General features: G+C 36.3%; 2 non-coding genes across 2 annotated transcripts; both read right to left on the bottom strand.

Annotated features, from left to right (window-relative positions):
* Nucleotides 1-1,586: 1,586 nt before the first annotated feature.
* LOC113300897 lies at nt 1,587-1,666 on the bottom strand. The gene has a single exon (XR_003336001.1). It is a non-coding gene; the product is annotated as a small nucleolar RNA U31b (small nucleolar RNA).
* Nucleotides 1,667-1,967: 301 nt separating this feature from the next.
* Nucleotides 1,968-2,063, bottom strand: LOC113300898. The gene has a single exon (XR_003336002.1). It is a non-coding gene; the product is annotated as a small nucleolar RNA snoR26 (small nucleolar RNA).
* Between the last annotated feature and the right edge of the window lie 12,178 nt (nt 2,064-14,241).

The raw sequence follows: 14,241 nt of genomic DNA on the forward strand, positions 1-14,241 counted from the left end.
AACCGTAACTAAACTACGGTTGGTATTTTATCTTAGTTTTCAACCGTAAGTTTTCTTTGGCCAAATACTAACATACAGGATGTTCTACGGTTGGTAATGGATGTTGAGTTACAAGTCGTAACTCAAATACGGTTGATAACATTGATGGAATTACAAACCGTAGAAACCAAATGAAAGTTACAGAACAATGTACGGTTCGTAACTCAACACACGAGACCAACCGTAAGCTACTTACGGTTGCAAAAAAAAAAACGTAACTGAACAATTTCTCATAAATTCAAGAACTTACGGTTGGTATTTCAGTTATTACGAACCGTATCATCAACAAAAACCATAGTTACAGTTGAAATTGGAGTAATTATCAACCATAACTCACATGCAACACACAAATTTCAGTTTCAATTTCGATCCAAAACCCTAATTTTTTTTTCAAAACTAACTTAAATCAAACAATATACTAAACCCTAACTGGGTTTTTCGAAACATACCTCAAATAAGTCATTGTGCTTGATTTTGACGGTTGAGGAGTTTCAAATTGATGTTCTTGACCTAATGGAGGATTTGGTTCATTAGAACGGCTACAATCTTCGTCAACCTTCTTCTTTTGCATCTCTAATATAGTTTCCAATCAACGATTATTAATTTTTCAAATCGCCGATTAATCGAAAAGGACGACGAAAAATCAGTTTTAATGGTAAAGAGGAGGAGAATAAAAGAAGTAAAGTTGAAAAAAAAAACTGTTTTGATTTTCAGATTCAATTGGGTTAATAATGGGGAAGGATAATTCAGTCTTTTCAACCAAAAAAGTAAGGGTAAATTAGTCCATTTGAGGTGAAAAGGGTAATCTAGTCAATTAACAACCCCTATAAGACACCCCCTAACCAATAATAGGGATATTGCTATCACCCTTGCCGCCACTCCAATGGAACCACCCGCCCCTTTAACAGGATTGTAATATTAACAGCTACTGCGCTTTGCATTTTTGGTTTTCACCTTAATGTCACTATTCTGGTGACATTTTGATCACCCCCAACACCTTTGACACAACTACCTTCTGGTTTTCCTCTAGGTCTAGGTTCCTAAATCCTTCCAATACCTGAACATACAGTACTAGTTAGCCTAGAAAGGTCCACAGTTGCATGATTTAACATCTTGTTTGATACAACCTTAATTCTATAAAGCAATTATGTAATGGCCCAGTCTTTGCATGATTTAGAATTTGCCTGCTTTGGCCATTTTGGGCACTGTGATGGTTGAACCCACATATCTGATTGTTACCAATCAAGGGCAGCTCCATAAATTGTTGTTACAACGAACGCAGGATTGATCAACTAGAAAAGTTGGAATAGATTCAACAACATAGATTCTGATTTCTGAGTGAGTTAATAAACTAAAACTCCACTCCATTCTATCTTTGGTAAATCAAAAAAATCGGATACATCCAGTAACATTGATTCTGATTTCCTCCATCCATTAGAAATTCAACACAATGTAGTGTGCAAGAAAGTTTGGTTTCAGAATAAATTATGCGAACATAAAAGATTAGAAACATACAGTATATAATAACATCCTTATGTAATTTATTTGAATCAGGAATTGAAGTCAATCACCATACTGCACCATTGATGCATGTAAGACTGGGGCGACAATACCTATCATCATATTCAACTCCATACACTGTCCAAAGTTGTTTGGACAATTACAATTAAAAACAAATAGACACTCTTTCTAAATCAGCGAACTCCAAAATTAAAGAAATCCTAAATAAAATCATGAAAACAAAGCAAAACCTGTTTTAGGAAGGACCTCAGTAGGCTTTTTGTCATCTAACAAAATTCCTCATTGGAGGAATTTTTTCAGGAAGATAACGCAGTATTTAAACATCACTGATCCTGATAAAACTAAAAAGTTCGGAGACAAAAAATTCCTTTTCATACAAAAATCACAACGCCGAAAAGAAAACAAAGAAGCATCTCAGACTAATATTTCCCCATTAGTTTTCTTCACTATAAAAATTCAAAGTGCAAGGATGATTACAAGGTTTTTGTCATCACTGATGCTGTCTTATAACTTTCTTACCTTAAGGAATAACAAGATTCTAACAACTAAGAACAAGTGTTGTTTAGATCTAATAATCGGAAGGAAAGAAAAAACATTGCAGTTGCAGGAAAAGAGAAAAAAACACCAGCAATAGATCTAATAGTAATAGTTTAAAGAAAAAGAAAAAAAAAAAAAAAAAAACAGATGCAAAGAAAGTAACTTCGATGTGATCAAACCATAGAAACAGTTAACAATACAGGTTAGCAATTTGCTTAAAACCCTAAAACAAGAGAGGCATAGGCTCCATAACCAAGGCCGACATGTAACAACTATTAGGATACCGATAGGAATGACGAGAACAAGTGCTTATATAGCCAACAACCCCAGCACCAGATTTGCCCTAATTCCTTCGTTGGGTACCTTATACGGGTTGTAAAAACCATTCCAAAGAATCCAATCCATGAAACCGCACCAAAAGTAACCAAGTCAAACCAATTCCAAACTGAACCGCACCGGACCTTAAACAGTTAAAGTTTTTTGGGCCTTTTCAGCACTACTGTTCTTTTGACCGCCTTGACAATCTCTCTCTCTCCCCTTTTTCGCTCTGCAATTCTATCTTGAAATAAAAGCAGTTATCTTCTTCAACTACAAGTCATATTGATGGTTTTTTTCATCTTCTACATTGTTTTTCTCAGTATTTTCTTCAATTTTCTGCCCGGATTTTGAATTATTTTAAGATTCGGGTAGACTTGTAGATACTATTACATATTTAACTAAAATAAATTGTTGTTTCAACAATTTTTAGGGTTTCCTACTTATTTTCTCATCGGTCTGATGGTATTTTTGTGCTATCAAGACTTGTTATTTCATAGTCATTATGGCGTTTTTTGGTGGAGACGATTTATTTCGGCAAATCAATTAAGACCGATATGGAATGCAATGATATCAATAAGGGAATATTACTTCCTTTTTATGGAAGCATCTTACATCAATGGTGATGATGATCTAGAAACAAAAGATCAACAAACAAAATGGTTTGAAACCATTAGAAGAATGTCAATTTCTCCAATGTGTTGTAAAACTTTTATACAATTGTCTATTTTCGAATCTGAACTATGTAATTTTTGTACGGATTGTTTTTGTTTGTTTTTAGATGTAATTGATCAATGTAAGCAAAATTTCGTATTAATGAAATTACGAGGTGATACCTTTTCCATAAAAAAAAAGTTAAAGTTTCTGGTGAATCTTGATAGAATCTCAAACCAAATCGAAAATTAACGGGTTAAACCGTTTAATATGTTTAAGTCTCTCATTTATAATCTTTAGATTTTGACCTAACCTAAGCCATTCATAGAAGGAAAATTTTTTGTTTGGTCCTAAGCCCATAAGGTTATTTATAGTAGGGTCCAACCGGATTTTATAGTAGGGTCCAAAGTTCTTTGAAAACATGAAAATGACTAATATACCCTACTGTTTAAATACGTGTGAAATAACATACTTCTAGCAAATCGGTATTTTATTTTAACTGGAGGTCCAAATTTAATTAAAACATATAAAAGGACCACAAATTTGAGTACATATCTGCTACACTGTTTACAAATTTGAGTACATATCTGCCACACTGCTTACAAATCTGAGTACATAGCTGCTACACTGCTTACAAATCTGAGTACATATCTGCTACACTACTTACAAATCTTATTATATATCTGCCGCACTGCTTACATATAGAGTATGTATCCGTTGGACATATTGAACCTGTAAATGTGACCAGAATATAACAATATTAAAACACAACAACAAAACTAACATCTATTTCAGTATTTCGCATACGCACTCATGGATCAAACCAAAGTAAAGTGGCAAAACTATGAATAAAACAGAATCAAAAGAAGTTTCTATCAGTACGACGTATACGTACTGCGGATTCATAAACTAAAAACTCAATTGCATGTCAAGAAGTGATGAATCCATGAATATAACCGAATCAAAGCACATATTTCAGTATTTACCAAAAAAAGTGGCAAAACTCTGAATAAAACAGAATCAGAATCAGTACACCATATACATATTGCGTATTCATGAACTAAAAATCAATTGCATGTAAAGAAGAATTGATGAATATAACATAATCGAAGCACATATTTCATTATTACACATACTACTCATGGATCGAACCCAAAAACAATGGCAAAACTATGAACAAAACAAAATCAGAATAAGTTTTTATCAGTACGCCATATACGTACTGCGTATTCATGAACAAAAACAGAATCAGAACCAGTTTCAACCAGTACGACATATATGTACTGTGAAATTCATGAACTAAAACTCAACTGCATGTCAAGAAGAAGTGATGAATCCATAAAATATAACCAAATCAAAGCACATATTTCAGTACTCCATATATATACTCCTGGATTAAACCAAAAAAATAAGAGAAACCTATAGATTCATAGTAAACACAAAAAGAAAATAGTACGTCATATATGTACTGATGGTTAATACACAAAAGAAAACTGAAGAACAAACCAAAAACCATAAGAATATCAGATCTACTAATGAAATAAATATAAAACATGATTTTTTATTTAGATCTGAACTTGTTTCATCAAAATCCACCAGTATATCATATACGTACCGATGATTAATACACAAAAGTAAACTCAAAAGCATATCAAAAACAACCAAATTGAAACTAATATATCAGATCTAATAACAAAATGTACATAAAACATGATTATTTATGTAGATCTGAACTAAATATAAGATCTCCAAAAACATATTGAGACGAATTGAAAAATCAACCTAAGAATCAAACATAAACCACAGACCTTGACTGATTCTTTGTTGATTATCTTGATCCGTAGGTAACAACAACTTCATATATGTATCTCTATTGAATCTCAGTTGAACAAAAAAAATCGTAAAAACTAATCTCGCGTTCGGCGATAAAAACCCAAGAAAAAAATCTCTTCTAGCAGCTTTCCCGAATTGGATATGAGAAGTTGAAATGAAAACAGAAATGAAATGAGAATTTAGTTATCCTGCTTTTATATACATAAGGATGTTTTGGGAATTTCAAAATTATGCATAATATATCTCACACGTGTGCAGGACCTGGGCTTAAAAAATTGGGTCCATTTTTCTTTTTTCTTTTAATTATGGACCTCCGGTTACTGGGCTTCAGTGGGTGGACCTGCTACTAACTAATACCACTATAATAGTACCTATAAGTAATTCCTACTTCATAGAATTGCAGGTTCCCACGTATTTGAAAGAAGCCTATCTCATAGGGGCTCCAGGTTTTTGGTTTTGAGGGCTCTATGGATTCAAATATCCTATTTGTAGATAACGATTGACCTAATTTATATTCAAAGTACAAAATTACCCTTTGATAAATTAATTTAATTACCCTTTTATAACTAATTATTATGATAAATCCCAAAAAAAAAAAAAGAATTGAACAATCAATCAATATGACTTCAATAAGGTAAGAATAAAAAAACTCAACTTTTTGATTGCATGGATATGTTAGATTTGATCACATTAGGTATTTAAGATTGGTTTCATAATTGTGTACGATTGGGAGTGAGTTCGTGTTTTCTAAGCCGTAGAGATGATTTACGGTTGGGAAAACATGAACTCCCAACCGTAAACCAATTTTACAGTTTACTCTGAACATGATTTACGGTTGGGAGTTCATGTTTTCATATCACATTAGATATTTTTTACGATTTGGAAAACATTAACTCCCAACCGTATTTATGGTTTACGGTTAGAAACCCAACTGTATTTTAGATTTTCAAAAAAAAAATTTTACCCTGGATTTCTGTACGGTTGGGAAAATATGAACTCCCAACCGTATATTTTATTTACGGTTAGGTCCTAACCATAGGTTCAATTCTCTCGAAAAAAAAACAAACATTTTTAGTCTTTGATTTTCTAACACTAATTATAAACTTACATAGTTTTGTTCATCTAATCATTAGCACTAATTAATCGATGGTGTTCTAGCCATTAGCAAAATTAGGAGGATAAGGAGTTTTGAAGATTACTATTTTATGACCCGAATTTGTCTTTTTATGAGCCCTCAAAACAAAAAACTTGGAGCCCCTGTTATAGGCCTCATTTGAAATAGAGTAGCGCTAAAACTGGTTTACTATTGTCTGTTATATAAATATTTGAATTGTTGGATATTTGGGACCAACACATATTTATATTATTTTTTATTATTGTCTAATTTGGAAAACGGTCCAGATTTATTAAAAAAAAAATTTGGTAAAGGAAAAACAAATCATCACAATCATCACCTAGGGGTTTGTATCATTGATGATGTGGTACTCTTTATTAGTTCATATCCTTGTACAACTCAAGCTTAGCCAAGCTGGATCTTAATTAAAAATAACAATAAAAACAATACTTTAATTGTATCTCCGGAATCTTGTACGAACATTGTTGATTGGATGAAGTATTTTGGTTTATTATATATATATTTTTTGTGTGAAATTTGGTAGTTATTCTTTTATATTCTTAAGGCCTTTAAGAGCATCCACAGTGGGCGAGTATAACCAAAAATTTGGGATGAGATCGTAACACAGTGGGACGGAGTAAAGATCAAATCCCAACCAAAGATCAAATTCCAGACCAAATATGGTCGCGACCAAATCCCAAATTCTAATATAGTCGGGCGTAAATTTAAAGTACGCTTGTTGCTGGGCGTAAATTTAAAGTACGCTTGTTAACGGGCGGAGATTTAAATTACGTCCGATGAAATTTTAATTAAATAAAAAAAAAAAGAATGAGGCGGACTTTTAAAGTTCGCCTGATGAAAGTTATAAAGAATGGGGCGGACTTTTAAAGTCCGTCTGATGAAATTTTAATGGGGCGGACTTTTAAAGTCCGCCTGATGAAATTTACAAAAAATGGGGCGGACTTTTAAAGTCCGCCTGATGAAATTTTACAAAAAAAAATTGGGACGGACTTTTAAAGTCCGCCTGACGAAATTTTAATCATGTACCGTTGCGTCACAACACGGACTAAACCCAAATTTTGATCTTTTTTTTGATCTTTGATCTTTGGTTTTGATCGCACCACTGCAGTTGCTCTAAGGATTCAAGAAAATTTATTCATTTAGAGAGGTTATTCATTAGCCCCTTAGTTATTGCTAAAATACACTCGGTTTTACTTTTCAATTCCGTTTTTTTAATAAAACATTTAACGACTATTAAATGCCAATTCATCCCGAGTTGAATTAAATTGGAAATGACTGAATGGCCCCTGGATCAGAGTTGAATTAATAAACTAGCTAGTGCCTAGTTGTTATTCAATCCAAATTAACACTGAAATGGTAAGCATTCCCCTATGTTTGAACAGATTATATGAAAGTTTTTTGAACCACTTCAGGTTTTTCATTAGTTTTGACAGCATTACTTCCCTGTTGTTTCATCTTCCTCTTCATCTCTGTCATCATCTTCAGACAAATGGCTACAAGCCTACAACAATTTTACTACCAGTTTTAAGATAAGTGTACGACAAGGATTACAACACCATCTTCAAACAATCAAAATCAAACTTAAACCCAATTCACATGGCACGCTATACAAGGACCCAATCACTAAGACTAAACTGTCAAAGAGTATATATCATCAAAATCAAAATAAAAAATCGAACTTAAACCCAATTCATATTACCATCTTAATTACAACATATATATCATCAAAAATCGAAATCAAACTAAAACCTAATTCATATTCCTATCTCAATCAACCTCATAAACCCTAATTTTGAAAATACCCAAAAATTAAATTTTAAAAATCCTTAATTTTTAAGTCTCTGAAATGGGGTGATTATCAAAATCAAAATTCTATAAAACCCTAATTATCACAATCAAAGAAGAATAACGAGAAAAACATGATAACATATATAGCATACCTTTGTAATGAAGATATCAATAGAATTTGATAAAAAAAATGTTGTCAAAATGTGTTGTAAATGTTTCTAGGCTTGGTAGATCATAAGATTCTTCGCCTGATGGTAGTGTTAGTAAAAGAATAAAGAGCAGGTGGCAGAGGTGATGGTGTTAGTAGCAGGGTGGTGGTGCAATAGTTAGGTTAGACTGTGGTAAGTTTTGTGGAAGAGTCAGTCGAGTGAGGTGAGAAGAAATGAAATGCTTTTGCAAGTGTTAATGGGTTTTCATATCCATTTTGTTTTCCAGTTACATGTATACAGGTAAGTTTCGCATTTCAGATAAATCTCAATCGTTCATTAATTCGATAGTTGTACGGTTAGATGCAGACATGATGGCCCTAAACAGTTTTATGGATGGTGGGTGTATTTTAGCGATTATGAAAATAAATCGTGTATTTTTATAACTACTAATCCCATAAGGTGTATTTTATCAATATTCTTATAACTACTAATTCCATAAGGTGTATTTTATCGATATTCCCTATATTTATCTTGTTTAGATGATGCTGGATGATTTGTTTAAAAGAAAGCTCTCAATGATTTTGATATTCATGTGACTAAAATATTTTTAATTTGACGTAAGATGAACACGGGAAAAGATCCTTCATGTACAAGAATAATAATAATGGTCAATTAATCAATTTGGCTTTGAAGCTTAGTATCTTTTATTGCTTTATTTTATTTTAGATTTTAACTTTGAACGTTTCAAATAGATTTCTATAAACTGTTGTTGATGGTGATTTTTAGTTTAGGGTTAAAATCGTAAAATTGTACATCCGACATGATGTTACTATGACCATTAGCACATTTATTGAATCAATCAGCATGCCTAAGTAAGAATTATCGGGGAACCTTTTTTTTTTTTTTTTATATGAGTCATGTTCCACGGCAAAACCCTTAACATTGACTAACATCATCCATGTCAAACCCTAATTCTCATGCTACCGCGCCAAGGCATGCCAACCATGCCAGCCGCACCACCGTGCCAATGGCAAACCATGCCAGCCACATCTCCGCGCCAAGGCATGCCAACCATGCCAACCACATCACCACGCCAATGCATGCCAACCATGCCAGCCGCACCACTGTGCCAATGGCAAACCATGTCAGCCACATCTTCGCACCAAGGCATGCCAACCATGCCAGCCGCACCACTGTGCCAATGGAAAACCATGCCAGCCACGTTAACCGCGTCAAGGCATGCCACGCCACATGTGCCAATGGCATGCCAACCACCTTGCCACGCCATACCATGCCGACCTTCCCTATGCGGCTACTAAAACGAAGGCGTGCGACGATCAACGACCACCCTTCAATCCTAGATGCAAATCCTAGCCGTCCAAGGTCGCCAGACAACGCATGGTAACCTTTGGCCCAAAACCCTAGTTTTGGCCACGCCAAACCGTACCAAGGCATGCCATGCCACATGTGTCAATGGCATGCCAACCACCTTGCTGCGTCACGCCATACCGGCCTTCCCTATGCGGCTAACAAAACGAAGGTGTGCGACGATCAACGACCTTCCTTCAATCCTAGATGCAAATCCTCGCCGTCCAAGGTCGCCAGACAACGCATGATAACCTTTGGCTTCCGAGCTAAGCAGGGGACTTAATGTTGATGGTGGTTTTTAGCTTAGGGTTAAAATCGTAAAACTGTACATCCGACATGATGTCACTATGACCATTAGCACATTTATTGGATCAATCAGCATGCCTACGTAAGAATTACCGGGGTACCTTTTTTTTTTTTTTTACATGAGTCATGTTCCAAGGCAAAACCCTTAACATTGACTAACATCATCCATGCCAAACCCTAATTCTCATGTTACCGCGCCAAGGCATGCCAGCCGCACCACTGCGCCGATGGCAAACCATGCCAGCCACATCATCGCGCCAAGGCATGCCAACCATGCCAGCCGCACCACTGCGCCAATGGCAAACCATGCCAGACACAACTTCGCGCTAAGGCATGCCAACCATGCCAGCCGCACCATTGTGCCAATGGAAAACCATGCCAGCCACGTTAACCGCGCCAAGGCATGCCAACCACCTTGTCACGCCATACCATGCCGGCCTTCCCTATGTGTCTACCAAAACGAAGGCGTGTGACAATCAACGACCACCCTTCAATCCTAGATGCAAATCCTAGCCGTCCAAGGTCGCCAGACAACGCATGGTAACCTTTGGCCCAAAACCCTAGTTTTGGCCACGCCAAACCGTGCCATGGCATGCCAACCACCTTGTCGCGCCACGCCATACCAGCCTTCCCTATGCGGCTACCAAAATGAAGGCGTGCGACAATCAACGACCACCCGTCAATCCTAGATGCAAATCCTAGCCATCCAAGGTCGCCAGACAACGCATGGTAACTTTTGGCCCAAAATCCTAGTTTTGGCCACGCCAAACCGTGCCAAGGCATGCCATGCCACATGTTCCAATGGCATGCCAACCACCTTGTCGCGCCACGCCATACCGGCCTTCCCTATGCGGATGCCAAAATGAAGGCATGCAACGATCAACGACCACCTTTTCATCTAAGATGCAGATCTTAGCCGTCCAAGGTTACCAGCTAACGCATGGCAACTTTTGGCCCTAGTTTGGTCGCGTCTAAACAAAGCCAAAACCCTAACTTTTGGACGCTCCTAAACCAGGCCATATAAAAGCCATACCGAGCATGCTTTCATGCCACTAGATACCAAACGAAGGGTTGCAATAATCAACGGCTACCTTTCCTCTTAAGATGCAAAATCTCGACCGTCGAAGGTCACCGAGCCGGCAAGTCTCCCAAACTCGACTTGCCAGACGACAACAACATGCTACATGTTTTCCATGAAAACATTCGAGACATCAACGCATGTCACAAACTGGGAGATGCTCATTGGGTATTGGTTTGGCGGTTTACAGCCTGTGGCGTACACTACGCCCGTTATAAGAAAGTATCATAAGGATGAGGCGGTTAGTAAATACAAGGAGTAATGGTGAAACGCTTTTTTTTATGGAACATCAACTCCAGGCGTTACCGGTTACCACCTCCTCTCATTTACTCACCCGTTTTCCATTTCTTAATGAGACCAGAGTACGTTTCACTTCGACTTGTATAAATAGGCATTACCTATTTCCACCGAACAACAAGTTCAGGTCAGGAGCATACAACACTCAGAAAACATTTGCTAGCTTTCCATCTGTTAGCTTCCCACTTTCTGATACAAGTCGTAGAAAACAACTACTCTTCCAGGATTAACTATTCTGGTCTCAACACTTTCTTCGCTTCCCTCCCCAAAACCAACCCTTCTGCTTCACTTTGTGACCGAAGCAAGTCTGGAACGGCAATTTCTTGGTTTAGGCCGGATTTGTACAGATTGATCTCTCGAATCTAAAGTACTCCCTTGCAGTACATTGTTTAGGATTTAAATTCGTTTCTCACTCACACACCCGAAATTACCAAAATCAGCAGAAACCGTTTTCACCCTCGAACAACTGTGTAAATAGCACACATGCCATTAACAGATGATGGACGAAATATGGCGATAGGGGCAACCCCAATGTTTTTGTAGAGAGTGAGGGCAACCCCAGAATATCATTTAGTAGGAGGTAACATTGAACCCCCCCCCCCTTTTTTTATAGACCTAGACTATTTGGAGAAAAAAATACGAGTTGGTTCGGTATTGCACCAAATGGTTTGATACAGTTTTAGATTCCTACATGTTAGGCCTATTCCTATGCACATGTCAAACAGCTGATTTTGCCACTTTAGAACCCATTGTGGGTATCCCAAAGTGGCAAATGTATCTGTCTAAGTTTCAAATATACTACTTAGGCATACACAACAGAGTGTCTACCGAGCGATAGAGTTTCCAACGCTATATGATCATAAGATCGCTCGATGGTCATTCCAGCACCAACGTTAGTCATGATGTCGCTCGCTGCAAACATCAACACTCAACAGTTCCTCATCCAACGGCTACAATTTCCCCCCTCTATAAATACCCAATTTCAAACTCATTTCAATCCACACCAGAATTTCTAAATCTCTCAATCTTCTTCAAAAATCTAAAACAATCACACCTTCTTCACACTTCTTAATTTCTTATAATATGAATTCACAATCTCAAAGTCAAGGCAAAGGTAAGGTAAAAAGAACAAAGTCCGAGATGTAAAATTCAACATCACAGAAGATAAATGCATTTGCTATAATTATGTTTATTTTACCCAATATTGTATTGATGGTGCACAACAATATGGTAACACCATGTGGGATAACATATATCGTAAATATGAAAAACAAACCATGAATATTAATAGTCATGGTGCAAAAAGGGTTGTCAGAATGCTTCATTGTAATTAATAGGGGAGTCTCCTTATATGTTGTTGCGATAATGCAAGCCAATAGAAGCCGGGAGAGTGGCCTTATCGATGGTGATGTTGAAAGACAAGTTCGTACAGAATGGCAGCGAAAAAATGGCAAAAAAATTTCTTTCGAAAGTTGTTATCATATTTTGAAGGTGTTGAACAAATATAATCTAAAAGTGTTAGCATCTAATCTACAAGTACCAGAAAGGTCACCATACAATTGTTCTCCCTCAACACCAAATTTTTCACCATTTTCACCAGGTCCATCAAATGTTTCACTAGATACCCCAAGAAACGCAAATGTCAACTTAGTTCTCAATAACGATGATGCTAATAAAAATCTTATAGGAAGAAACATAGCAAGACTTGTTATAAAATTGGCTCAAGAATGTAGAAGCTCCGATGGATTTAATATGACAGAGTTTATGAAACATCAGAAGACCGTCGAGAAGCAAAGAGTGGTTGATAGGAAATTTCAAAACAGGGAGACTAAAAAAAGTCGCCTTTCTCAAGAAAAAATTGTGAATGACTATAACAAGCATGACATTCTTCAAGCTGATAGTTCAATTATAAAGAATTTGACAGGATTCAAGCACGGATTAAACAACAAGCTGCATTTAATAACAACCAACCCGGTGGTGATGATGATGAGGATTAGGATGATGAGTTCGATGTAGTAGAACCTTTAGATAATTTAAGTGTTCGATGTATTAATTTAAGTTTTAATTTGAAGTGTTACGTTTTAATTTGATATGTTGTTGTTGTTGCATTCTACTTAATATTAGTTTGAAATGAAAAGTTGATTAATTTGAAATGTTGTTGCAGTCTACTTAAATAAGTTTCACTCATTAACTTAATATACAATAAAACAAACTACAAACAAATTAACAGTTTAAACTAAAATACATAACTTAATAATTACGCCCACCCGCTCTTCCATACTCTTCCCAAAGATTCACTATCAGATTTTCTCTTAAATTGTCATACAAATTCTGGTTCTGAATGTAATTAGTTATTTGCCCATAATTTCTTGCAGACATGCCTCTTTGTGATTGAATCTCAGGCCTCGAATCTTCATCTTCACAGTTAGTCCATTCCTTATCGTGACGGGTTTTCCTGAATTATCATGTTATGAAGAATCATGCAAGAGAGCATAGTATTGTGCATTTCACGAGAACTTAACCCACTATATGGCCCACAAATGATAGCGAACTTCCTCTTCAAAATTCCAAAAGTGCGTTCCACATCCTTCCTCACCGTCATTTGGCGTTCCTTAAAATGCCGGTATGAATGGCCCAATGCACCGGCAGGGGGGCAATGGTAACATTGAACCAAGGTTGACCATTTAGGGTAAATACCATCATCAAGATAATACCCATGAGTCCCCTGATGGCAGTTGATTATGAAACGGACCTAGGGACAAACTCCATATTTCAGATCTTCAAACAGAGTCGATTTGTGCAAAACATTAATATCATTTTGTGAACCTGAAAGACAAAAAAAAAAGTGCGTCATATCCAACAATCATAAGAAGAATAAGCTTCAAGGATAACAGTTGGTTTCGATAATGACCCTTATATTAACTGACCCAATAAACAGGGCATCCTTGCCATACCTAGACTACCTAGCATTCCTGGGAATCCCATATCCTCATTCTCCCTCAATATTTGTCTAACATCTTCCTTGGTTGGTTTTCGTAAATATGTTGGACCAAAATGATTAATTATTACTTCGCAAAATAATGAAAGGTAAGTGAATGAAGTTGTTTTCCCCATACAAAGGTACTCATCGATCGCATCAGCTGGTTTGTCATAACCTAGAATTCTTAAAGCCGAAATAACTTTTTGTTCAGGACTATGACCTTTAATATTCAGTGAATCAA

The sequence above is a fragment of the Papaver somniferum genome, chromosome 7 (genome assembly GCF_003573695.1).
Source record: "Papaver somniferum cultivar HN1 chromosome 7, ASM357369v1, whole genome shotgun sequence".
In the NCBI taxonomy this organism is placed as follows: Eukaryota; Viridiplantae; Streptophyta; class Magnoliopsida; order Ranunculales; family Papaveraceae; genus Papaver; species Papaver somniferum.